Here is a 26,610-nt window from a genome sequence, read left to right as displayed (position 1 = left end):
GGGCACCAGGGGAATGACTGTCTTTCCATGGACTCGGAGGAATGTTCTTTTCCAGACAGGCTGGTGTCCTTGAGGGGTGTGCTCTGAGCTTGCAGTCGTGGCTTCAGGAGCTTGAGGGCAGGTGCTCCAGTGACAGGCACAGGCGGGCTGGTCTCCCCTAGATGCCCACCTCCCTGCTTGGCGGGACAGTACCTTCTAGCTTTTGCCAAGACTGACCCCCAACCCACGAGAAGCAGGAGAGGGCTTTTCCGGCCTTGCTTTTATAGATCAGGAAACAGGGGCTCAGAGAGGCCAGGCACTCTTCCTGAGGACACACAGCTGACTCCTTCTCCTCCACATCCCCTGTTTGTGCTGCTGCCGGGGAGATGACCTTGATGGGCGTCACCACTTCTGAGCCGGGCTGGAAAGTCAGCTCGACTCTCAGGCCAGAGTGCACATGCTGCAGTATGCCTGGGATAGGGTAGGTGTTCAATAAACATTTTTTTTAAAAATCCCCTTTTTTCACATAATTATTTTTTTTTTCTTTCACATAATTATTTTTTAAAATAACTAATTAAAAAAAAAAACAACAAAACTGCAATGTGGTAACTGGGCAGTTTCTTCATGTTATTCTGCTTAACCTTCATGGCATATTCTATTTACTACCCCAGAGCAGGTATTAGTGCCCCTTTGGGGATTTCTGCAAACATTTAAGACAGGCCTGGTTTTGACAAAGCTAGGGAGAAGTGTGGGGAGGCGGGGGGTGGGGTCCCCATTAGTGAGCTCTGCCAGAGGGCCGTGCAAAGAGTCACTCACTGAAGCAGGTCCTGAGTGCTGACTTCTTACCAGGTCCTTGATGCAGATGAACTGTGGCGTGCACTGCTTTGGGAATTTCCAAAGTACCTACCACCCGGGAGGAGGTGAAAGGCAAAGACAAACGCAAAGGAGAAAGGATGCTGGAGGAAGGCAATGCGGGGGGGCTGCTGGGGGGAAGGGGCGGGAGGCGTATTCCAGAGGCTTCTCTGTTCCCTCCTATCACAGGTGAATGCGGCAAACCTACAGGCGGGCCCCCAGGACCTGGCTTCCCCGAGTCGACTCCCAGGCAAGGGCTCCAAGCACCAACGTCCTCGCCTGCCAGGTCTGGCCGTCCCTTCCTCCTGGAATGCCCCAGGTCAGCGAGGCTTAGGGGGACCCAGTGCAGGCCCGCTGGCCAGGCAGCGCTCTCACGTCAGCTTAGCCTCCAGCACAGGTGGGACTGTCCCGGCCCCGACCACCTCCTCTCCCTGCCCAGCCCCTGCCCAGCACCCGAGCCCCCCAGCTAACGCTCCTCAGGATAAGGCTCCAAACCAGTGCTCATTTCTTGCCGCAAGCACCTCTCCCCACCCCTGTCATCCTGGCTGTGGCCTGTCTACATTCATCCTCCTAGCTCCCTCATCCCCTCCCAGACTCGGGGCTCTGACTGGACCCGGGCATGGAGAAGGATACAGTCCAGGTTAAAGGGAAGAGAAGAGGGTTCCTCCCCACCTGCACCAGGGCCCGCGTTGGTCAGCACAGTGTCTCCTCCGGGTCCCCTCCGGTCCTGGCTCAGGCTCCCCCACACGTGGTCCAAGGCACTGCTTTTTGACTTTTGTCTTCAAAGGTTTAAGCCATGTCCAAGGAGACAGGGACTCCCTCCAGATGAAGAGAGATTCCCAGGAACCTGGAAACGGGGAAAAAGAAATAAGTCCTGGGGAAAAGCATCCCTGCAGGGAGGCTCCACGGAGGAGCCAGGCTGGGGCGGTGCTGCAGAAGCAGTGAGCCTGCAGGACTGGGTCTCAGCAAGCACAGAGATGCACCAGTAACCAGAGTGAACAGTTACTAGCACTTCCTGGGTGCCAGGCACCGGTCCAGGGAAATCCTCTGGCCACCATCACCGCCCACAAGGCAGTGCCGCGCATCCCATGTTGCGGTGGAGGAAACTGAGGCACATAGAGTGCAAGGGGCTTGCCCAGGTCACAGCCCTGGTAAGCGGCAGAGTCAGGGCTGGTTTCCACGTCGTCACACTCCTCCTGAGTCCACTGCCCTCTGTCCTCTGTACAGCTAGGGGGCCCTCCCCAAGGAGGAAAACCCCAAGACTTTGGGCAGCTCCTCAAAAAAGACGAAAAATCAATGCAACATGCCCCAGCCATCCCCATGTCCCACACCACCTCTAGGTGCACCCCAAAAGTCAAATGGGGTTGAGAACAGACACTTGCACAACAGCATTAGCAGTGTTATCCACAAGTAGCCAAGATGCAGAAGCAACCCAAGCGGCCGCTGATGAATGAGGGGATAAGCACAACGTGGTCTAGACAGAACAGGAATATCATCCAGGGCTCCCCTGGGGGTCCGGTGGTCAGGAATCCGCCTTGCAATGCAAGGGACATGGGTTCGATCCCTGGCCTGGGAGGACCCCACATGCCGCAGAGTAACTAAGTCCGTGCGCCACACCGCTGAGCCCACACGCTGCGGCTACGAAACCCGCACGCCCTGCAGCCCGTGCTTCACAACTAGAGAAGCCCCTGCGCTGAGACGCTCACACACTGCAACGAAGAGGAGCCCCCGCTGGGGAAAGCCCGCACGTAACGACCAGGACCCGAGCACAGCCAAAAACAAAACAAATAAGTCTTTTAAAAATGTATTTTAGAAATGTTATCCAACCACAAAAAGGAGAGAAATTCTGACCCCTGCCACACCACGGATGAACCCTGAGGACATTATGGTAATTGAAACAAGCCAGGTGCAAAAGACAAAATACTGTGATTCCTCCTATATGAGGCACATAGAGCAGTTAGATTCGTAGAGACAGAACGCAGAAGGGTGGGTGCCAGGAACTGGGAGAGGGGGCTGGGGGGTTAGTGCTTCATGGGGACGGAGTCTAAATCAGGGAAGATTAAAAAGAAAGCTCCAGAGACGGGCACTAGTGATGACCGTAGAGCCATGTGAACGCACGCAATGCCACAGAACTGTACTTAACAATGGTTAAGATGTTGATTTTATGTTAGGTAATTCTGACCACAAGAATTAACACAGGTCTTCCCTGGTGGTCCAGGGGTTAAGAATCGGCCTGCTAATGCAGACGACACAGGTTGATTCCTGGTGGGAAAACAGCCCACAAGCCACGGAGCAACTAAGCCCGTGCGTCGCAGCTACTGAGCTCAAGCTCTCGAGCCCATGCTCTGCAACGACAGAAGCCCCCGCAGTGAGAAGCCCATGCGCTGCAATGGAGAGCAGCTCCTATTCGCCACAACTCGAGAAAGCCACACGCAACAACAAAGTCCCAGTGCAGCCATAAATCAACAAACTAAAAAAAAAAAAAACAGACCCCAGGTTTTGGCACAATACTGGGCCGGACACCCCAACAATAACTGACATTGATCTTTTTCTGAACTGGCTAGGTGGGGCTGAGACGCTGCCAACCAGAGAAAGGCATGCTCCCTATGGACCTGAGCTTCAGGCCATGCCTGCTCGGGGAAGGGAGCCAGGGCAGCCGCACAGGTGGGAGTGGAGACAGGGCGGAGGCCACGAGCCGGGCCCACGGCTGTGACTAGTGGGGTGGGGGCATCCTCAGAGGATCAGGCCAGCTGCAGGCTCTTCCTAATAACGGGGCCTCCCTGGTGGCTCAGCTGGTAAAACACCGACCCGCAGGGCGGGAGACCTGGGCTTGACCCCTGGGTCAGGAAGATGCCCTGGAGTAGGAAATGGCAACCCACTCCAGTATTCTTGCCTGGAAATTTCCATTTCCAGGCTGGTGGGCTACAGTCGAGGAGGTCCACCCTTCTCAGCCTATTAATAGCTGATACCATTATTAAGCAACTGCTGCGTACCAGACCCTGTACTCAGCACCGTACATGTAGTGCCTCATTTGTTTCCTACTACAGCCCTTGGAGGTGTTATTTCTGTCCATTGCACAGGTGCAGAAACTGAGGCTCCAGGAAGAAAAGCAGCCTGCCCCAGGCCCCCAGCTAACAAGTGGCCAAGCCAGGCCTGTGTCTCTGGGCGCCCGCTGTCTTCCCAGGCTGCGTCTCCTCTGCCTCGGGGGGCAGCATTCGCTGCTGGAGAGCCTGGTGCCGCACCTTCACCTCTGTGGGTATCCCTCGGGCTGTGGGGATGTCTGGCCACTGGGCAGGGGTCCTGGACTTGGGGCACATCCTCCACGGAAGCTGCTTGGAACAGCTTCAGCCCAGGCAGAGCCTGAGGGAAGGTGGGCAGCACTGGGTCAGTATTTTTGGTCCATGAGGGAGCGCTGGGGAGCCCACCCACCCTCCACTGCTCTGGGGCTCAAGGCGGGACCCTGGAAGTGAAGGCAAAGAAGACCACCAGCCAGCGGGAGGGCCCTTCCAGGAGAGCCTCCGAGGCCACTCTCTGGACTGCTGCCATGAGTGCGGTCACAGCTGCCTCCGCCCCAGGGCAAAGAGGAAGTGGTCAGAAACAGCATGAGAGGAGAGAGAGAGAGCCTTAAAAGAGGACGTGTCCCAACCTGCCCCCTCCCCTCGGAGGAAAGGGGGCCAAGCTGGCCAAGCGCTTCTTGGAACCTCCAGCCGGCCAAGAGGAAACCTGCTTTAACCCCACTCCGATGTCCTGAAGACACTCTAGAACCCTCCGGCCCTGGGGAGCCCCGAGGTCTGGGGACAGAGGACCGTGGGAGTCCCCAGGCCAGTGCCCAGCAGCCAGCAAGCTCATGACCACAAGAAGGGACGATGGGCATCGTGGGGTTCTGGGTTCAAATCCTGCCTTCCCCTGTTAGCTCTGTGGTCAGACAAGCTGTTTCCTCATCAGCAACCTAGAAACAGCAAGAGCCCCCAGCTTGTGGTGAGAATTCAGTGAGGCTTGAGATACCAAGTGCTAAATGCCATGCGTGGTAGGTGGTGATAGCCTGACCAGTGTCAGCTCTTGTTTGGGGCTTTTTTGGTTGCACCAGATCTTCGTTGCAGCACGTGAAATCTAGTTCCCTGACCAGGGATCGAACCCGGGCATGGAGTCTTAGCTGCTGAGCCACCAGAGAAGTCCTGTGTTAGCCACTGCCATGTCAGGGGGATCTCTGAGGCCCGCAGGTTGCCTCTCCTCTCTGGGAGGCAGGGCCGAGGGCTGGCAGCAGGCAGAGACTGCGCACGGGGTGGGTCCAGACAGAGGTAGGAATGCTGCTACCACGAATGGAGAGAGAATCATAAAAATCTGAGGGACAAAAACAGATGGTTTCCATCTCCCCAGAGACCTACTCCGAATCCCCTCCGAAGCACAATCTAATTAATCCTGCACACCTCGAGACAACATGCTGGCATCACCCAACACGCCGAACGGCACAGCGCAAGGGGTCTGGGACCCCATCTCAGAGCTGAGCCCACACTCTGTAGCCTTGACCTGTAGGCAGAATTAGCTGTGTCTGCCCCTCCACCACGGTGAATCTAGTTGAGCAGAAATGGTCAGCACCACCGCAGCCCCGAGTGCGACAGCTGATGACAGGTCGTTCGTGAAGTACCCAGGACGGGCCCGCGAGAGTGAGCACCTCATTTCACAGGCTAATTCATCACATTAAGATGGAGAGTGCCCTCTACTTCAAGTTCAGAAACCTCTTTTCCAAAATACCCTCGTGAAGGAAGCACTGGGCATCTAAATAGAAACTCTTATGAGACATGGGGCAGAATTTCACACTATTTGTATGTGACTGAACAGCAAGGGACAGTAACATCTGAACAATTCACACAAGAAGAAACCCAATTGGCCAGCTCAAAAAAAAGAAAAAAAAAGATTAGTGAGGTCAACCTCACTAATCAAAGAAATGAAAATGAAATGCCATTTTTACATTCCAGTCAAATAATTTGCTATCTAATCTTATAAATTGTTTTTTATGTTTATTCAGTCACATATAGCTCTGTGTATATATGCTTTTAGCTAGCTTTTTTTTCCCCCAATATGAGGTCATTTTTAACCCACTATATTGAGGACCTCTTTCTGGGCCAGCAAATGCAGCCAACTTCATGATGCTTTGTTTTGTTTAGTTTTGTGTTGAATCACCATGTCACCTGTCATTCCCTTGTGTGGATGGCGACCCACTGTGTTTAGCGGTTGCCTACTGATGGGCTGTTTACAGTTTTGGGTCTTTCTTTCATAAGCAATGCATCTTTGCACATGTATGTTTGAATACCTGAGTGAGCATAATCATAGAAAAAACCAACACCCATAAATGCTGGCTCATGTAGCAAAACATATTATATATATATAACATATAACACACATATATGACATATATATAATACATAACATATAATATATAACATATATATGTGTGTGTGTGTGCGCTCATTTTAAATTTTGACAGACACAAGTTGCCCTCTAAATACTTCACTGCTGAATTGGTAACAATATCCATCTAACACTTTAACTTTTTTAATAAAAAGACCACTTTAAGATTTAAGATTACAGAGATGGTAAAAACCAGCCCAGATGGGCTCAGTTTGAGGTTCTTTGGCTGAGTTACCTCAGGTCCCCCAAATAAACCCCCAAACCAGTAATGCATGAACATGTAAATGCTTTGGACGCCCAGCATCAACTTCTGTTTCCTGCCTGGAGAGCCCCGTGTAAAAGCAGCAATGGGAAGGCAGCTGGGCTGACATGCAGGCTCCACCCTGGGCCCTCTCCTGCCAGCCCCAGCCCTCAGGGCTGAGACAGGTACCCTGAGGGAGGAAGGAGCCAGGCTGGGTCACTAGAAAAGACTCCGTTTCAACCCCAGCTCTGGCAGTGGCCTACTGGATGATTTTGCACCAGTTGCTAAGACTCTCTGAGCCTCAGTTTTCCTAGTCTGTAAAATGGGCCCAATAAAACCTGCCTGACTCGCTGGTTGTGATGGGGATCAGATGTGGGGAAGGATGTGAAAGTAACTGGTTTTCCTTCCTTCTGTTTTGGGTTTGCTGTCAGGTCTACAGCTGGGGAATCGGGGAGCCCAGTCTGGGGTTTTCTGACCACAAGTGCTTTCCCAGAAACAATCTTCTCTGAAGTTGTTAGGTTTGTTTTTTTTTTTAATCTGAATAGATTATACATGCAATACAAAATTCAAAAGATCTAGAAGGCTAAATGTGAGAAGCATCCTCTTCCCTCTCCTGCCCCCTCACCCCCTACTTCCCCTTCCCAGAGGCAGCCTTTGCCAGCCCTTTCTTCTGTTTTCCTCTGGGGTCAGTTTTTGTGCTCTTTCACAAAAATGCAGCATTCTACATCTATTACTCTGCATCTTGCTTTTTAAAGAGTTCACCAACATTTGTTGAAGCTTTTCCCCTATGGGTTCATATGGCGCTTCCTCTTTCTTTTTCCTCCCTACTTTCTACTTTGAAATATTTTAATGCTATTTTAAAAAAAAAAGTTGCAAGAATAGGAAAATAAACAACCATATTTTTAACTTCTTGAGAGAGTCCCTTGGACAGCAAGATCAAACCAGTCAATTCTAAAGGAAATCTAACCCTGAATATTAACTGGAAGGACTGATGCTGAAGCTGAAGCTCCAATACTTTGACCACCTGATGCGAAGATCCAACTCACTGGAAAAGATCCTGATGCTGGGAAAGATTGAAGGCAGGAAGAGAAGGGAGCGACAGAGGATGAGATGGTTGGATGGCACCACTGACTCAATGGACATGAGTTTGAGCAAACTCCAGGAGATGGTGAAAGACAGGGAGGCCTGGTGTGCTGCAGTTCCTGGAGTTGCAGAGAACTGGATGTGACTCAGTAACTGAACAACAGCAACAATTATTAATACAGGTCATGTTTATCTTTCTTTTTTTTTCCTAAGCTATCCAAGAGTTAGTATTTCAATCCTAAATATTTCATCAGGTATCTCCTAAGAAGAACGATATTCTCCTCCATAACCACATTATGATGATCACATTCAGGAAACTCAGTATCAGTACGATGCTATGATGTACTATACTGCCTATAATCAAACTGCCCCAGGTATCTAATTTAAAAAAGCTTTTAAAATATTCAGGTTCCAATGAAGGATTTCCCATTGCACTTATGGGCATGTCTCTAAATCTAGAACAGTCTCAGCTTCTCCAGTCTTTCAGAACATTGACATTTTTAAGTGTCCAGGCCAGTTTTGCAAACTATCCCTCAATTTGGATTTCCCCAAATCCTTCAAGACATTTTTGGTTTTTTTTTGCAGAAATAGTATACAGTTGACATTATACCTCATTATTTTTGATGACAACAGAGTACCCAGTGTATACAAATTGTATAGTTAGTCCTCTATCCAAAGAGGTTTAGATGATTTCCAATAATTTGTTTTATACAAAGTGACACAATGAACATTTTTAAAACTGTCATCTTGAAAGTTTCTGAGTATAGAGTAGATCTATAGGATATACACCTAGAAGAATCATCACTGTACTTACATATATACACATTTGTAATCCTGAACGCTATTGCTAAATAGCCCATTACAGAGGATATATTTATTAATACTTCCACGTATACTGTGAGGATGCTTGCCCCTGAAGCTTGTCATACTTTCAAACTTTTCCCCTGTGTCCTGGCTAGAAGGCCTCGCAGCCTTGCTGAGCCACTGTCTGATAAGATTTCCTTACACTTTCCCCTGTGAGTTGGGGCTAGAATCCAAAGAAAATCCCATCTTCCAAAGACAAAGCCCAAAGAATTCTCCTGGAGCAGAATTCTTGATCTTTGTTACAAAACATATCTGTTTGTTAAGTAAGCTGCTACGATTCAAAAAGGAGGTTTGTTAAGCAACACCTGATGTATGCCTGCAAAGTGTGCATTCTTAACATGCTCATTTTACAGATACGCAAACAGGCTCAGGAGGTCAAGTAGCCTGGTCACTACAGTTTGTGTGCTCAGTTGCTGAGTTGTGTCTGACTCTTTGTGACGTTATGAACTGTGGCCTACCAGGCCCTTCTGTCTATGGGATTCTCCAGGCAAGAATACTGGAGTGGGCTGCCATCCCGCCTCCAGGGGATCTTCCTGCCCCAGTGAGAGAACCTGCATCTATTAAGACTACAATTTGAGCAAGCAATAACCAATCCAGACCAGTTTGCCATCACAGAAGTGAGAATAGCCTCCTTGATGTTGGGAGAGGTGGACAGATACCAAAAAAAAAAAACCCAACAAAAACCCTACAAAGTAACTCCAAATCCCAAAACTGCCAATCTCTGGCCGAAGCTTTCTGCTCAGATGACATCGACTTGTTTTTCACCTTCCCATTCTCAAGCTACCTGAAAACTACCTTCCCCAGAACACATCACTCTCAGGGCTCTTTCGACCTCTGTGGACTACACTTCCCAGAATACAGTGAAGCCACGTCCGCCTGCACGCTTCCGCTTCCGGCCTAGGTGTTTTCTGGGAGTTGTGGTCTCAAACGGTACTGGTGTTGAAGAGGCTGGAAAGAGTCCTGGGGGTAAGCCCACGTGGCACAAAGACTTGGGGTGGGAATAGATACTGTCTTTATAAACCGAAGGCACTGGGCAGGCCTGAAATCACTTTCCACTTCCCTTTATCCAGCAAACTGGCTCTGTGACCATGCCACCCCGGGGATCTATCGGTTGCGACTACCTCTGACTGACTTCAGGGTCAGCAGAGGTTCGTTTAGGAGGATCATGGTGTTCACTTCACTGCTGAGTCTTCTAAAGGCCCTAAGGTTCGGTCCTTTGGTTCCTATGGCATCATATTTCCTCAGAAGCGCACCCTGTTTCTTTCTCTTTGACACACCCGCACCATCTAAGCAGTAAAGAAAAAAGAAAAAAAGGAAGCACCTTTTAAAAGTTATCTGGTTCTTTCAGATAGTTGTATTACAGGCAGGAAGTTCAAGAATAGTCTGGTGACTGAAGTCGGCTTCTGAATCAATAGCTGAAAGCAGAGTTCTCAACCTCCTCTTTGTTAAAACCCACATGCCCATGCCAACGGAGATCCGCTGACTCAGTCCCGACTAAGCTGAATCCCTTTGGAGAAAGCTCCTCATGTGAGCTGCAGCCAAGGTCAAAGCCTCAGGTTTACAGGGAAAATACTAGATACTTATATTCTAGATTTACCTACATTTTCTTTTTTTTTTTTTTTTTTTTTCATTTATTTTTATTTGTTGGAGGCTAATTACTTCACAACATTGCAGTGGGTTTTGTCATACATTGACATGAATCAGCCATGGAGTTACATGTATTCCCCATCCCGAACCCCCCTCCCACCTCCCTCTCCACCCGATTCCTCTGGGTCTTCCCAGTGCACCAGGCCTGAGCACTTGTCTCATGCATCCCACCTGGGCTGGTGATCTGTTTCACCCTAGATAATATACATGCTGTTCTCTCGAAACATCCCACCCTCACCTTCTCCCACAGAGTTCAAAAGTCTGTTCTGTATTTCTGTGTCTCTTTTTCTGTTTTGCATATAGGGTTATCGTTACCATCTTTCTAAATTCCATATATATGTGTTAGTATGCTGTAATGTTCTTTATCTTTCTGGCTTACTTCACTCTGTATAATTGGCTCCAGTTTCATCCATCTCATTAGAACTGATTCAAATGAATTCTTTTTAATGGCTGAGTAATATTCCATGGTGTATATGTACCACAGCTTCCTTATCCATTCATCTGCTGATGGGCATCTAGGTTGCTTCCATGTCCTGGCTATTATAAACAGTGCTGCGATGAACATTGGGGTGCACGTGTCTCTTTCAGATCTGGTTTCCTCAGTGTGTATGCCCAGAAGTGGGATTGCTGGGTCATATGGCAGTTCTATTTCCAGTTTTTTAAGAAATCTCCACACTGTTTTCCATAGTGGCTGTACTAGTTTGCATTCCCACCAACAGTGTAAGAGGGTTCCCTTTTCTCCACACCCTCTCCAGCATTTATTGCTTGTAGACTTTTGGATAGCAGCCATCCTGACTGGCGTGTAATGGTACCTCATTGTGGTTTTGATTTGCATTTCTCTGATAATGAGTGATGTTGAGCATCTTTTCATGTGTTTGTTAGCCATCTGTATGTCTTCTTTGGAGAAATGTCTGTTTAGTCCTTAGGCCCATTTTTTGATTGGGTCATTTATTTTTCTGGAATTGAGCTTCAGGAGTTGCTTGTATATTTTTGAGATTAATCCTTTGTCTGTTGCTTCATTTGCTATTATTTTCTCCCAATCTGAGGGCTGTCTTTTCACCTTACATATAGTTTCGTTGTGCAAAAGCTTTTAAGTTTCATTAGGTCCCATTTGTTTATTTTAGATTTACCTACATTTTCTTAAAGAAGCTACCAGACTGCCTGATTTGAGGGCAGTAAATGTACATGATTTATCACTGCATCCCCAGGACCCAGCCCATGCTGTCCTTGGGGTTGGTATGCAGCTGGCATTTACCAGATGGCCAGTTGTCTGTGGCCAGTGGCCGTTCATTGTTCAGTGCTCAAGTCTTCCTGGATGTTGAATATTTTGAATACAGTTCTTAAAAGTTATAGTCATTGTTTTGAAAGGGGGTGTGTGTGTGTATGCACAAGCACACTTCAGGGGGTGTAGGTGGAATTCAAGAAAATTCAAGCTGGGAGAGACAAAGAATAGTCAGAGGCGGAGAATCGTCAGAGGCAGAGATATTCGATGGCAACACTCAGAGAATACTGGAACTCAGAGAAAACAAAGATCTATGCGGCCACAGGTCATCATGGAAGGCTTCTGGAAACCCTACTTACTTCTCGTAGGTCAGGACCAGGGAGGTAATCAGCTCATGTAACTAAGAGCACATGTCCAACCAGTGGGAAGAAGATGAGGAATATCACCTTGGCTTAGACCAATCAAGATTCAATCTCTGTGGCTGGGCACCCTGGTGTGGGGTCGCAACAGAAGAAAGGGAACTTATGACACCAAGTGTAAGTGAACACAGCCCCTTCTCTGGGGTTCATTTACAACAAGCATTTAACGATTCCTATATTCTTCACCGAATGTTTATGGAAGGATGGAAAGTCCCACTGCACAATTCTTTTTAAAATCCACAATAGTGTTGGGGTTAAGATTAGACCTTTTTGTTCTAGAAAAAGCACCACTTATTTGTATCTCCCCTTCCTTCCCTTTCCAGCTCTCCACATGTCTCTCAAAATTTAAAATTCCTTTTCCCGTCATCATTCAGAGCAATTCAGGTCTTCCTCAGTGCCTTTCCCACATCTGCCTCATCACCCCCATCACTACCACAGGTGACCCTTGAACAACGAGAGGCTTCTGGCGCCGACCCCCTCAAAGTCAAAAACCCGCCTATAACCTTGCAGTCAGTTGCACCCCACCCCACAACCCCAGGTTCTGCATCCAGGGATACAACTGTGAGTTGCGCAGTAAGGACATATTGACAGAAGTCACACTCATGTTGTTCGAGGGTCGACGGCAGCACTTATGGAGACTACTGCTGTGCAACTGGAATCTTGTTGCAAGTGAGAGAAAAGTCAACCAAACTGGCTTGAACAAGAAGGGAGGTGATCAGCTCATGTAGCTAAGAGCCCAGGCCTGTGGTCACAGCTGGACCCAGGAGGTCAGACGATGTCATAATACGCAGCCTCTCTCCATCTCACCCCATCATTTCCCTTGATGGGGACTTTGCCCTCAGGCAGGTTATCTCCCACAGTAGCCTCGGGAGCTCCAAGTGTCCCTTCTCCCAGCTTCCCATCCACAAGGAAGGAGAGCTCCTGACCCAGCAGGTCAGGTGAAAGCCCTGAGCCCAAGTTCTCATCAGCCCCCAGCATGGACGAAGTGCCCCTGCCTGAGCCCCCTTCTGAATGGAGATGGGTCGGATGATCACACCTGCAATCATCAGGTCAGGGGCAGTCCGCGCCATCAACCCATGGACCTGGAGTGCGTGCGAACTTGTCCCCTCAAGGCAGGCGGGAGACTGACTGCAAAGACAGGAAGGTGGATGTTGGGTTGGACCGTGCCTGTCTGCTCAGATGCACGCTGGGTGACACTTCACACAGATGAGCCAGTTAATCACCCCATGAACACTACCCCCCTGGTGGTCCACTGGCTAAAATTTTGTGCTCCCAATGCAGGGGGCTGGGTGGGGTTCAATCCCCGATCAGGGGATTAGATTCCACATGCCACATCTAAAAGACACCATATGTTGCAATGAGGATAGAAGATTCCATGTACCTCAACACACAGCTGGTACAACCAACCAACCAAGCAAACAAACAAAAACACTCACCAGAGGGACTATTATGCCATCAAATTGGTGAGTAAACTGAGGCCAGTAGGGAGATGATGAGGTTTACACCCAGGCAGTCCTAACTCCAGAGCCAGGGCATTTGGGTGCTCAGCAAAGGGAAGGGTCTTCCAGTCAACAGGACACCATCCCCCAGCAGGCAGTTTAGTGGTCGCTGCCACTTGAGCGTAACTTCAGGGGTCCACCTTCAACCCTAAGCAGCTCAAGAAAGTATTTCTAATAAACATACATGGCCCTTTCCACTAGAACAGTTTATTTTGAGGATTGTGGTTAAAGGGGTCCATGAATTTGGATGCTATTTCTGATGAAAGTCTGTGTGCCCCTGATATCCTCCACATGATGATACTTAAGTGGGGGAGGGGGGGCTTTGGGAGATGAATAGAGTTAAAAGTCAAGAGGGTGGGACCCTCTATCATGGGATTAGTGCCATGTTGGGACACAGTGATAAAGCAGCTGTTTGACAACCAGGAAGTGGGTTCTCACCAGGAACTAAATTGGCCAGCACCTTGATCTCAGGCTTCCAGCCTCCAGCACTGTGAGAAATAAGTATCTGGCATTGAAGCCACTCAGTTCAATTAGATCAGTCACTCAGTCACGTCTGACTCTTTGTGAACCCATGGAGTGCAGCACACCGGCTTCCCTGTCCATCACTAACTCCCAGAGCTTGCTCAGACTCATATCCATCAAGTCAGTGATGCCATCCAACCATCTCATCCTCTGTCATCCCCTGCTCCTCCTGCCTTCAATCTTTCCCAGCATCAGGGTCTTTTCAAATGAGTCAGTTCTTAGCATCAGGTGGCCAAAGTACTGGAGCCTCAGCTTCAGCATCAGTCCTTCCAATGAATATTCAGGACTGATTTCCTTTAGGATTGACTGGTTTGATCTCCTTGCAGTCCAAAGGACTCTCAAGAGTCTTCTCCAAAACCGCAGTTCTTTGGAGCTCAGCTTTCTTCACCGTCCAACTCTCACATCCATACATGACTACTGGAAAAACCACAGCTTTGACTAGACGGACCTTTGTCGGCAAAGTAATGTTTCTGCTTTTTAATATGCTGTCTAGGTTGTTGGTCATAGATTTTCTTCCAAGGAGCAAGGGTCTTTTAATTCCATGGCTGCAGTCACCATCTGCAGTGATTTTGGAGCCCAAGAAAATAAAGTCTGTCACTGTTTCCATTGTTTCCCCATGTACTTGCCTTGAAGTGATGGGACCAGGTGCCATGATCTTTGTTTTTTGAATGCTGAGTTTTAAGCCAGCTTTTTCACTCTCCTCTTTCACTTTCATTAAGAGACTCTTTAGTTCCTCTTTGCTTTCTGACATAAGGGTGGTGTCATCTGCATATCTGAGGTTACTGATATTGACTGAAGTCACTCAGTCTATGGTATTTTATTATGGCAGCCAGGGCTGACTAATACAGATGTGGGGAAAAAAATGACACCTTCATGTACACTGACCTTTAACTGATATTTCACATTTCCTTCCATGACGACTGTAGGCAAAGGACACAGGAGTATCGGCAAGGCCTGTGACTTCCTCACTCTCAGAAACTGCAGATGTCTTCACATCACGTTATAGTTGTTACTGACATCTGAAAATATCATTGATGCTCATCACTTCTTGGAAAGTCTAACGTTATTAGACTGCTTGCTAGAGCTGGTTATTAAATATGTTACTAACAAGCACAGGAATTATTATATCACAAATTTGGATGCTTTTTATCTTAACTGTATTCAATATAACTGGCGTCCTCAAGACTCCTTGAACTTTATTTTATACACTTAAAAATCCTATTTGAAGAGCTTTCCTGATGGTACAGTGGTTAACACTCTGCCTGCCAATGCGGGGGATATGGGTTCAATCCCTGGTCCGGGAAGATCCAACATGCTGCAGGGCAACTAAGCCCATGCGTCATAACTACTGAGCCCTCATGCCTAAGGCCTGTGCACTGCTAACAGAGAAGTCACTACAATGAAGAGAGGGCCATGCAACTAGAGAGTAGCCCCCACTTGCCACAACCAGAGAAGCCCACACCCAGCAATGAAGATCCAGTGCAGCCAAAAATAAATACACATATAAATTTTAAAAATCTTTCTAAGTTATTTGAAGGACACAGGTGTGGGCCTAGAAGCAGCCTGGGGAGTAACTGTTCTCCTCCTTGTTATGACTTCTCATGGAAAGAACCACTGATGGACTCACAAGGTTCTGCCCAAAGCACGGAAGCCCTGGGGACATCCAGGCCGCCAGCAAATCCCCAGGGATGTCTGCAGTTTGGAGCGAGGGCCCAAGATGGGGGTTACAGGAACAGAAGCCTGAGGGTTCCCACAGGCAGACTGCTCCTCACCATCGGAGTGACCCCACCCTCGAATGGACCCACACCCACTCCTGCCTCCTCCAGGGAGGTAGGCTCCTCTAATAAGGGAGGCTCACTGTTCCAAGGCAATCCTTTGGAAAATAAATCAGCTCACATCACTCAGTCATTTGACACTTCTGTGGCTCCTCAGTGCCCTCAGGATCTCATCGACACTCCATTCCACGGCCGACAAGGACCGACCCGTGCAGCCTCACCTTTTTCTGTCACCCCGTCATTCTTCCAGAGCCCTCGGCTTTGGAACATGCCTGGCTCCCTCCAGCCTCATGGCTTCCAGCCCTGCGGGCGCCTCTGCCTGCACTGCCTTCAGCTCCTTGCCCAGCTGATGCCCTTTCCTCCAGCATCACTGAGACTCCCTCCAGGACACAGAAAGCACCCTGGTTCTTTGATGAGAGACAGTGTGATGGAACTGCCAGCCAGGGGTTGCGAACCCAAAAGACAACACGGGGACGATGAGGTACTGTGTGCTAACGCGACCCAGGGCGGCCACCACCCCTGGGGCTGGAGGAACACGGGAAGCCTAGAGGGGGTCTCGGAGCTGGGCCCCAGGCCTCTGAGGAGGGGCCAGTCAGCTTGGGGGCCGCAGTTGGAACATCAGCACCCTGGAGAGGGGCCGGACAGTGGGCGTCCCTGCCCTTGAGGATGCTGTCACAGGTGGTAAGCTGGTGTGCCTGCGAGCAGGGGTGCGCCTGCCCTCAGTCTCCCCTCCAGACCCCCCAGTGATTTGGCTGTGTTGTGCCAAGTGGCCCCGCTGGAAACCTTGCCAACAGTCATTCCTCAGGGACAGTGTGTCGGAAGCGCCTTTCCTGGCTGGACTGGGTGTCTGCCAGGTTATCTAAACTCTCCTTGATCTTTTTTTGGGGGGTAGGGTCGGGTGCTTGTGGGACTTGAGTTCCCCAACCAGGTATCAAACACCCATGGCCCCTGCAGCAGAAGTGCAAAGTCTGATCTCGAACCTGGGCTGGGACGAGAGTGACCAAGCTAGGCTGCTGGCGCAGGATTTGGGGTGGGGTCACCTTGGGGGGGGCAGGGGGCTGTGCAGGCGCAGGGTCAACCCTGAGAAGGAGCGTCACCTTAAACTCTTCACCTAAGGCCTCTCGTGGCCTCATCATAATGCCGAGCCCTGCCTCGGACTCCACCAGACACCTAGTAAGGGCCCTGTAACACGTGTTGCGTGAATGAATGAGCCCGGGCCTCCATTCTCCACTGGTAGTAGTGAATTCTCTATGTCATCTTTTGGCTACATCTGCCTTTCAAAATCCCCTCTCTGAGATGGTGAATTTTATATTATACATTTTTCGATGGGAAAAAAATGCCCCCACCAATAGGAAGCCGCTGGGTGCTGTGAGAAGTATACCTCTGCCTTGAAGCCAGACTGGCTGGGTTCAAATGGAAGGGATTCTACTTCCTTGCTGTGTGGCCACGGGCAAGTCACTGCACCTCTCTGAGTCACAGCTGCCTCCGCTGTAAATACGACGAAAGCCCCAGCACAATATCTGGGGCACGGCGGTACTCTACACTAGTCTGGTTCCTTTTGTTGTGAGCCCTGATCGCAGCCCAGACACAGAAGACCTGCCTCTCTGACTGAGCAGCAGTGATCCAGTGTGGGGCTGGATCGAGACCAAGGCTGGGGACCCTCGTCCATGGGAGAAGGAGACTGTCCTGGGGAAACCCTTCACGTCCTATGGAGCTAAGAAGGGATATGGATCAGAACTCTACTCAAACTTGTTTAAACAAAATAAGAGCATTATGGTCTTACATGTTGGGAATCCCAGGGAGGTCATGGGCTTCAGGTGAGGCTGGACCCAGGGACTGAACTAGACCTTCATCAGGCTGGTCTCGCTCACTAACCCAGTGACTCCCTGGGGCAATAGGGTACAGAGATTGGTCTTGCTGGGTCATATACCCCTTGGGGGGGGTTATGACTGACAGCCCCACTGAACCAGCTCCCCGAGGGACGGGGGCTTGATATCACAAGAAGGGATGAAAGTTAGATAACCAGTAAACCTTCCTACCTGTCACATACTGTCTTAAGCACTCATAATTGTTAAGCCATTGAATCCTTAAAACGGCTCTACAAAGTGGGTACCATTTTCATCACTCCCATATTACAGATGAAGAAACTGAGGCCCTGAGTACCTCAGGCCACAGTCAGGGAGAGACAGTCAGTCTCCAGCCCCAGACCATCTGGCTCCAAACCCATGTGCGTCTCCACTTCCCCAAGTCACTTCTCCCCATCAGATAGAAACAAGAGCCGGTCATCACAGGGACAGCCCCAGAAGGAGGCCCAGGGCTCCCCTGGAGTAGAATGAGGGGGCAGCTGAGGACCGCAGGGGCCATGAAGCCTGTGTTGAGTGCCTCTTGCTGTGTCTGAAAATGCTGGGAGCTCCTAGAGAACTTACCAGAAACTGAGGACACTCCCAGGCTCCACCCCAGGGGCGAGAGTCCTGGCCTGAAGGCCTAGACCCTAGCTCTGCACCACCACGAGCTAGCTGTGTGACCCGGGGCCCGTCATTGCCTGTCTCTGACCCAGTTTCTCCCTCTTGCAAGTGAGTAAGCTGGGCCTGAACCTCCGTCACTGAGGGCCTGGGCTCCCCCTGGAGAAGAGCTGGGGGGTGCGCTGCTCTGACCTGTGGTCGGCCACAAGCTGCCCTATCCCCAACAGCCCCCAGTGTGGGAAAGCAGGGTGGCCCCCCCAGCCCCTCCCTCATTGCATCACCAAGAAGGTCCAACCCTGAGCCCAGCTTCCACCCCAACAGTGGCCCTGAGTCCTGGGCTGACCGTTGCTGGGCTCGCCCCCAGCCGGCACCCATGGTGTTCTCAACCTAGTTCCACCCAGATGCAACCTCCCCATCTGGCATTTGAGCCTCCTAAACAGTTATCAACAGCTTGCCAGGATGGGGGCTCTCGAATGGGTGATTCTGTCCCCAGGTAGGGTTTCCCGACTTAACAAATAAAGATGCAGTCTTTGCAAAATGATTCCCCTAAAAAGTTATGAGCTTTTTATCTGCGATGCAAATATAACTGAGAAACTTGTATTTTTTCTGGCAACCTTGTACTTGGGGGACATCTGTCCACATTTGGAGACATTTTTGAGGATCACAATGGAGGGCTTCTATTGGCAGCTAGTGGGCGGAAGCCCAGCAGCTGCTCAGCACCTCACCACGCCCAGGACGGCTCCGGTACAGGGAAGACCCAGCCCCAAATGCCCGAGATGGACACACTGGCCCTGGGTCCTTCCAGAGGCAGACACGCGTACCCACCGGCGATCTCAGGGCGAGGGAGTGGTGGTGGTGATCTTCACCTGAAAGCCTGGGATACCGAGGCACAGTTTAAATGGCTTGTTCAAAGTCACACAAAGTGGAGTCTTCCGCCTGTCTATGTCCTCTCCTCTCTCCTTCCAAACAAGGAGCCACACAAGGCCAGCAAGGAAGTGCAGTGGGGGCGGGGGTACAGGTCGAGCTCTGCAGGGTCCCCAGGCCCCCCAGCAGGGCTGGCACTGTGGGCTCCCAGTGGGTGGGCAAGCCTGTCCTAGAGAGCCAGGCTCCCAGGAATGTTGTCAGCTGTGCCACCAGGGGGCAGCAGAGACTTGGAAATGATTCCAGGCGTCTGCGCTTTCTATTACTGGAAGGAACTGGGTGTTCATCCGGACTCCTGGGGTCCACCTGCAGAGACACTGCCGCTGAGGCAGGTCTGTATGCACGGGCACCAGCATCGGGTTTGTGGGAGTTTTTCTGTCTGTGTTTTACAGCTCCCAGGTAATTCTAATGGGCAGCCAGGATTGAGAACGAAGGCCTCAGTTTTCATGCCTGCTTTCACATCAGAATCACTTTGGAGCTTTTAAAAAATATCAATACCAATATGGAAACGACCCATATGTCCATCGACAGAGGAAGGGATAAACGAAATGTGGCATATACAGCGGATATTACTCTTCCATGAGAGAAGTGAAATCTGACACCTGCTACCTGCTTGGAGCTGGAACACACTATGCTTCCTGAATTGAGAGCCGGACACAAAAGGACAGATCTGTATGACTCCATTTATATGAGGTTCCTAGAGCAGTCAAAATCATAGAGACAGAAGAACAGAGATGACCAGGGACTGGTTAAAATGCATCCCGCAATGTTCACCGCAGCACTGTTTACAATAGTCAAGACATGGAAGCAACCTGAATGACCATCAGCAGAGAAATGGATAAAGACGATGCGGGGTGTGTGTGTCAGAGGGAGTGGTGATGGTTATCCTCCACCACTGCGTGTGAGCGTGCGTGTGTGTGTGTGTGTGTGTGTGTGTGCACGTGCACGCACACGTGCCTATGAGCCGAGTCATTGGAAAAGACTGAGACTGGGAAAGATTGAAGGCAAAAGAAGGGGTGACGAAGGTTGAGATGAGTAGATAGCATCACTGACTCAGTAGACATGTACTGAGCAAACTCTGGGAGATAGCGAAGGACAGGAAAGCCTGACATGCTCCAGTCCATGAGCTCACAGAAGTTGGACACGACTTAGCAACTGAACAATAACAACATAATAAATATAATATGTAAGATACATAATATGTAGTATATATAATGGAATATTACTCAGCCACAAAAAAGAATGAAGTAATGTCATTTGCAGCAACGTGGATCAACCTGAAGATTATCATTCTAAGTGAAGTCAGTTCAGTTCAGTTCAATCATGTCTGACTCTTTGCAACCCCATGGACTACAGCATGCCAGGCCTTCCTGTCCATCATCAACTCCTGGAGTTTAACTCAAATTCATGCCCATTGAGTCAGTGATACCATCCAACCATCTCATCCTCTGTCGTCCCCTTCTCCTCCCACCTTCAATCTTGCCCAGCATCAGGGTCTTTTCAAATGAGTCAGCTCTTCAAATTGGTGGTCAAAGTATTGGAGTTTCAACTTCAACATCAGTCCTTCCAAGGAATAGTGAAGACTGATTTTCTTTCTTTTTTTTTTTTTTTTTAGGACTGATTTTCTTTAGGAGGGACTGGTTGGATCTCCTTGCTGTCCAAGAGACTCTCAAGAGTCTTCTCTAACACCACAGTTCAAAAGCATCAATTCTTCAGTGCTCAGCTTTCTTTATAGTCTAAATCTCACATCCATACACGACTAGTGGAAAAACCGTAGCTTTGACTAGACGGGCCTTTGTTGGCAAAGTAATGTCTCTGCTTTTTAATATGCTGTCTAAGTTTGTCATAGCTTTTCTTCCAAGGGGCAAGCGTCTTTTAATTTCATGGCTGCAATCACCATCTGCAGTGATTTTGGAGCCCCCCAAAAATAAAGTCTGTCACTGTTTCCACTGTTTCCCCATCTATTTGCCATGAAGTGATGGGACCAGATGCCATGATCTTAATTTTCTGAATGTTGAGTTTTAAGCCAATTTTTTCATTCTCCTCTTTCACTTTCATCAAGAGGCTCTTTAGTTCTTCACGTTCTGCCATAAGGGTGGTGTCATCTGCATATCTGAGGTTACTGATATTTCTCCTGGCAATCTTGATTCCCGCTTGTGCTTCATCCAGCCCAGCATTTCTCATGATGTACTCTGCATATAATTTAAATAAGCAGGGTGACAATATACAGCCTTGATGTACTCCTTTCCCAATTTGGAACTAGTCTGTTGTTCTACGTCCAGTTCTAACTGTTGCTTCTTGACCTGCATACAGTGCTCGCTTCGGCAGCACATATACTAAAATTGACCTGCATACAGATTTTGCAGGAGGCAGGTCAGGTGGTCTGGTATTCCCATCTCTTTCAGAATTTTCCACAGTTTATTGTGATCCACACAGTCAAAGGCTTTGGCGTAGTCAATAAAGCAGAAGTAGATGTTTTTCTGGAACTCCCTTGCTTTTTCAATGATCCAACGAATCTTGGAAGTTTGATCTCTGGTTCCTCTGCCTTTTCTAAATCCAGCTTGAACATCTGGAAGTTCACAATTCACGTACTGCTGAAGCCTGGCTTGGAGAATTTTGAGCATTACTTTGCTAACATGTGAGATGAGTACAATTGTGTGGTTTTTTAAGCATTCTTTGGCACTGCCTGTCTTTGGGACTGGAATGAAAACTGACCTTCTCCAGTCCCGTGGCCACTGCTGAGTTTTCCAAATTTGCTGGCACATTGAGTGCAGCACTTTCACAGCATCATCTTTTAGAATTTGAAATTCCAGCTCAACTGGAATTCCAAGACCTCCCCTAGCTTTGTTCGTAGTGATGCTTCCTAAGGCCCACTTGACTTCTCATTCCACGACCCCATGGACTGTAACCCACCAGGCTCCTCTGTCCATGGGATTCTCCAGGCAAGAATACTGGAGTGGGTTGCCATGCCCTCCTCCAGGGGATCTTCCCAACCCAGGGATCGAACCTGTGTCTCCTGCAGCTCCTGCATTGCAGACAGATTCTTTATACCACTGAGCCACAGGGGAAGCCCTAAAGTCAGACAGAGAAAGACAAATTTCATATGATATCACTTATATGTGAAACCTAAAAAAAGTGATACAAATGAACTCATTTACAAGACAAAAACAGACTCACAGACTTTTAAAATAAATCTATGGCAAACAAAGGGGAAAGGTCAGAGGACGGGAAAATTAGGAGTCGGGAGTTAACATACACACTGCTATATATAAAATAGATCATCAAAAAGGACCTACTGCATAGCACAAGGGACCCGACTCAGTCCTCAGAAATAACATACATGGGAAAAGAATCCTAAAGAGAACTAGTATATGTATGTGTGTAACTGAATCACTTCGATGTACACTGGAAACTCACACAGCATTGTAAACCAACTATAATATAAAATAAAAATTAACTTTAAAAATGGTTTCAATGGTAAATTTAGTGTTGTGTATATTTTACCACAATAAAGAAAAAACCCACGTAGTGGGAACACAAGTGCTGGGTTTCATGATTAAAGTTTGTTGTTTTTGTTCAGTCGCTCAGTCGTGTCCAACTCTCTGTGACCCCGTGGGCCACGGCCCACCATGCTTCCCTGTCCTTCACGATCTCTCTGAGTTTGCTCAAACTCATGTCCATTGAGTTGATGGTGCCATCCAACCATTTCATCCTCTGTCACCCTATTTTCCTCCTGCGCTCAATCTTTCCCAGCATAAGGTTACAAAACAAAACACAAACGTCCACAGGTTTCATCAGACTAAGAAGATGGTCTGGGGGTTGAGCCCTGGACACTGATATGTTCTAAGTGTCCTCCATGAATTTAACATAGAGTCATGGAGGGGGAGGGTAGTGTCCCTGGTCTAAGATTATTCGAAGACTCCAGCATCCAGGAAGAAGAGTGGGCATGCCAATACCTCTATCTGTTGTGATGGTTTTAAAATCTGTCCCCAAATTCTCTGATGTCCCTCCTTCAAAAGATGGAGCCCAACTCCCCTCCCCTGAGTGTGAAGGACTTAGTGACTTGCTTCTAACAAAGAGGAAAAATAAATAAGAGGAGGAATGATGGTGATGGAGAAATAGGTCGTCCACCAACAGCCCCAAGAGGGAGCCAGTACAGAAGCGGAAACTGGGACTTCCCTGGTAGTCCGGTGGTTAAGAACCCACCTACCAAAGCAGGGCAAGCGGGTTTGATCCCCGGTCAGGGAACTACGATCTCACACGCTGTGGGGGAACTAAGCCCTGTGCTGCAGCTAGAGAGTCCATGTGCCACAAGTCCTGCGCCTGGGTGCTCCAGAGCTGGTTCACCACAAGAGAAACCCATGCTCCGCAACGAAGACCCAGCACAGCCAAAAAAAGACAAAAGAAAATAAATAAGCAGATGCTGCAGTCCCGGTCAAGTCCCATCTGACACTCTGGTTGCAACCACAGGAGCAATCCTGAGTCAGAACTACCCAGTTAAGTTATTTCTGAATTCCGATCCCACAAAAGTGGTAAGACAGCATCTGTTTTAAGCCAATACACTTTGGAATAATCTGTTGCACGACAGACAGTAAACACACCCGATCAGGAGTCACTGAACCAACTGCCGATCCTGTGCACAGCTTCCATTTACCAACCCATCCACTCCCCCGCCTGTCCATTCATTTTCCCACCTGTCCATCCATGATCCACCTACCTATTCATTCATTTATTCACGCACACACCCACCCATCCATCCATCCATCCCAGAACACGGGGCCGAGCACAGAGGAGACTCATGTCAAGTGAATGAGTAGACGATTTCTAAATGTGTCCCTTGTGTTAAGGCCTGAGATGGGCCAGAGGACTCACCGAGAAACACGGCTCTCGGATCATACATGGCTGGTACCTGGTCCTGCCAGACAAGCCTGCACCGCCCAGGAACATATGCTGGCTCCCAGAGACGGCTGGCCCCCTCGTGGGGAGGGTCCTGCCCAGCTGATCCTGGCAGCCTCATTTCCTCCTGCTGAGAACCACCCCCTCCCTTCCCACAGTAGAGAAGAGCTGGCGAGAGGTGCCAGGATGTAGGAGGTGACCACAACAGGTCGGGGACGTGTGAGGGTCTGGGAGTCCCACCGGCACCAGGAAGCCAGCAGGGCCCGAGGCACTTTCCCAGCATCATTCTATCCCAAAGGCTTGTTGGCCCCAGGGTGAGGAGACCTCTGCCCCCAGCCCCAAGGGGGAGTGGAAGGTGGGAGACAGGACGCAGGGAGAGGGGGCGACAGGGGAGCACGCCATGGGAACCCTCACCTCTGCCCACACCCACGCAGGTCCCACAAAAGCACACATTTGGGCTACCCCAGTGACAGAAACAGAGTACCTGCCATTTCAGTAAACAAAGAATGTGCCTGCCATTCTGAGAAGCAGGGAATGTTGCCAGTCATCAGGCCATGAACCACCGCAGCCAATCAATGGTACACCCCGAGGGGATTCAGCATGGGAAAACACAGGATACTGGCCCTAGCTAGCTAAGCGCGGGCGAAGTCGATTCAGTGGTGTTTGACTCTTTGCGACCCTATGCACTGTAGCCCGCCAGGCTCCTCTGCCATGGGGAGTCTCCAGGCAAGAACACCGGAGTGGGTTGCCACACCCTCCTCCAGGAGATGTTCCTGAGCCAGGGACCAAACCCACGTTTCTCACCTCTCCTGCATTGGCAGGTGGGCTCTTTACTACTAACGCCACCTGGGAGACCCCAAGACAGCTAAGATGCCTATCAAAGGAATTATTCCAATGAGCCTAGACACTCACACTTCCCCATACATAGAAAGACACTAAAATCATTAACTTGAGATGTTTGCTTTTGTGGTTAGCAATAACCTTCTCTAGTCTTTCTACTTTTCCCAGCAAAAACTCCTTTAAGGAGTTCTCCCTTTAAGGCTTCTCCCTTGTTTCTCTGGAACAGTCCCTCAGAGCAATGAGAGGCTGCCTGCATGGGCTCTAGTTCTCAGTAACGTCCTCAAATCTAACATAATTCTCAGCTGTTAGGTGGGTTTTTTTTTTTTCCACTCAACAGCCCCGTGGCCACTCAGAGAAACAGCAAGGACAAGGACAATGGTCCTTCTTCACCTTCACCCCACCCCAGGGAGGAGCCAGGGACTGAGAAACCAGAAGAGGTGTGAAGTGAACGGGAAGCTGAATGGGAGGCTGAAGTGCTCAGCTAGCCTGGGCATTTTGCCACTGAAGGTGTCTTTAAGAAACTGCAAAGAAAGATTTCAGAGGACAAGATTTAGAGAAAAAGGAAACACCTTTTCATAGATGCGCTGGACCCATGAGCAGCAGGCCAGCGTCCCTCACTGGGATCAGAGGCACTCACAGAGCATCTGACCCGTGGAGGGCTCAGGAAATGGCTGAATGAAGAGGCATCTGAAACCCAACAATGAAGCTGGGAGTGTGGGGGTGGGAGGGGTCAGTAGAGGGAGCACACTCACCACCAACCCCAACCTTCTTTGGCTGCTGCAGTGGGGAAGGGCCACAGCCTGGGCTGTTTCATACCGAGGCATCGCTCAGACTGCGGGAAAGGAGAGTGTCGGGGGGCCTGGCCGCCGGTCGGATAAGAGAGCTGGAGGGTGCCCTCCAGGACTGGCACCCCGGCCCTGCTCAGGAGCAGGACTGCAGGCCTGTGGGGTCCTGCTCTTTTCTGCTTCCCTCCACCCCGAGAGCCTTCCCTGCCCAGGGGTCTCCTGCAGCTGCCACACGTGCTGATGGAAGCAGGGGTCTCCATGGCAACACTGACGTCACGGGCCTGGAGTCCTGGAACGCTGCCTCCCGCCCCCAGAGCCTGGTTCGGCAGCAGCCCCGGGCCCAGGGGCGTTGGAGCGGCCGCCCTGCCCTCGCTCATCCTGGCCACCAGAGGCAGGCAGGTGTGACCCGAGCCAGCCAGGCCTCACCTACGGCTGCCTGCCCGATCCCCGCTTCCTCGGGCCCCTCTGTCCTCAGTCTGCTCCCCGCCGGCTGCTAGCTAAACAGACCTTACTTCCTGTTTCATGAACAGGAAGCCCCCCTCCCTGGGAGAAAGCACATCTTAATACAATGTGGGAGGTGAGGTGCCGGCCCCTCCTGCTTCCACCGCGTCTGGGGCCCTCGGTCCATTACACAGTAAAACCCGGAGATTCTGTCCTCTGAAAGGATCACGTACCCCACTTTCCCCCACTGCCCAGCCGCAGCCCCCAGTGCTTCCCACGCAGGAGGACAAAGACCTCAGAGGCCTGGCCTGTCTCCTGCCCCCATACTTCCTCTTCCTCGGCCATTCCTTCCAAGTGCCGGGCGCTGCCTCGGGGCCTCCACCCTCGGCCTCCCCTTGGTCTGGAAGGCTGTTCCCACCTCCCTGTCTCCCCGCAGGGCTGGTCATTTCCAGCTCCTCTGGGTCAGCTCTGTGCTGCCTGGTCCTGGGAGGTGCTCACTCCAGCCTGCACCTTCCTTTAGGTCTATACACTGCCCTTGTGAAAAACATTTCTGGGATGATTTGTCTAGTGGCTGCCTCCTCGTGGTCAGACTATGTGGTGGTGGACTGTGTTCACTTTTATCCACTCCTGAGCCCCTAGTTTACCTGGTACACAGTAGGTACTCAATAAATAAATATATATATATGTATATATATATATTTTTAAGTAGGCTATTGAGATAGAATTCACATACAATACAATCCATCCAAGTAA

The 26,610-nt window shown here is 49.8% G+C and overlaps 1 long non-coding RNA gene across 1 annotated transcript; it reads right to left on the bottom strand.

Moving 5' to 3' along the window:
* Window positions 1–296: 296 nt before the first annotated feature.
* LOC133050017 (uncharacterized) lies at window positions 297–25,902 on the bottom strand. Its single transcript, XR_009691515.1, has 3 exons — window positions 25,843–25,902; window positions 1,504–1,678; window positions 297–450 (listed from the first exon to the last, which is right to left on the bottom strand). It is a non-coding gene; the product is annotated as an uncharacterized LOC133050017 (long non-coding RNA).
* Window positions 25,903–26,610: the final 708 nt, after the last annotated feature.

This window comes from Dama dama, chromosome 4 (assembly GCF_033118175.1).
Source record: "Dama dama isolate Ldn47 chromosome 4, ASM3311817v1, whole genome shotgun sequence".
NCBI classification, from domain to species: domain Eukaryota; kingdom Metazoa; phylum Chordata; class Mammalia; order Artiodactyla; family Cervidae; genus Dama; species Dama dama.
This window is presented reverse-complemented; position numbering and strand designations above follow the sequence as displayed.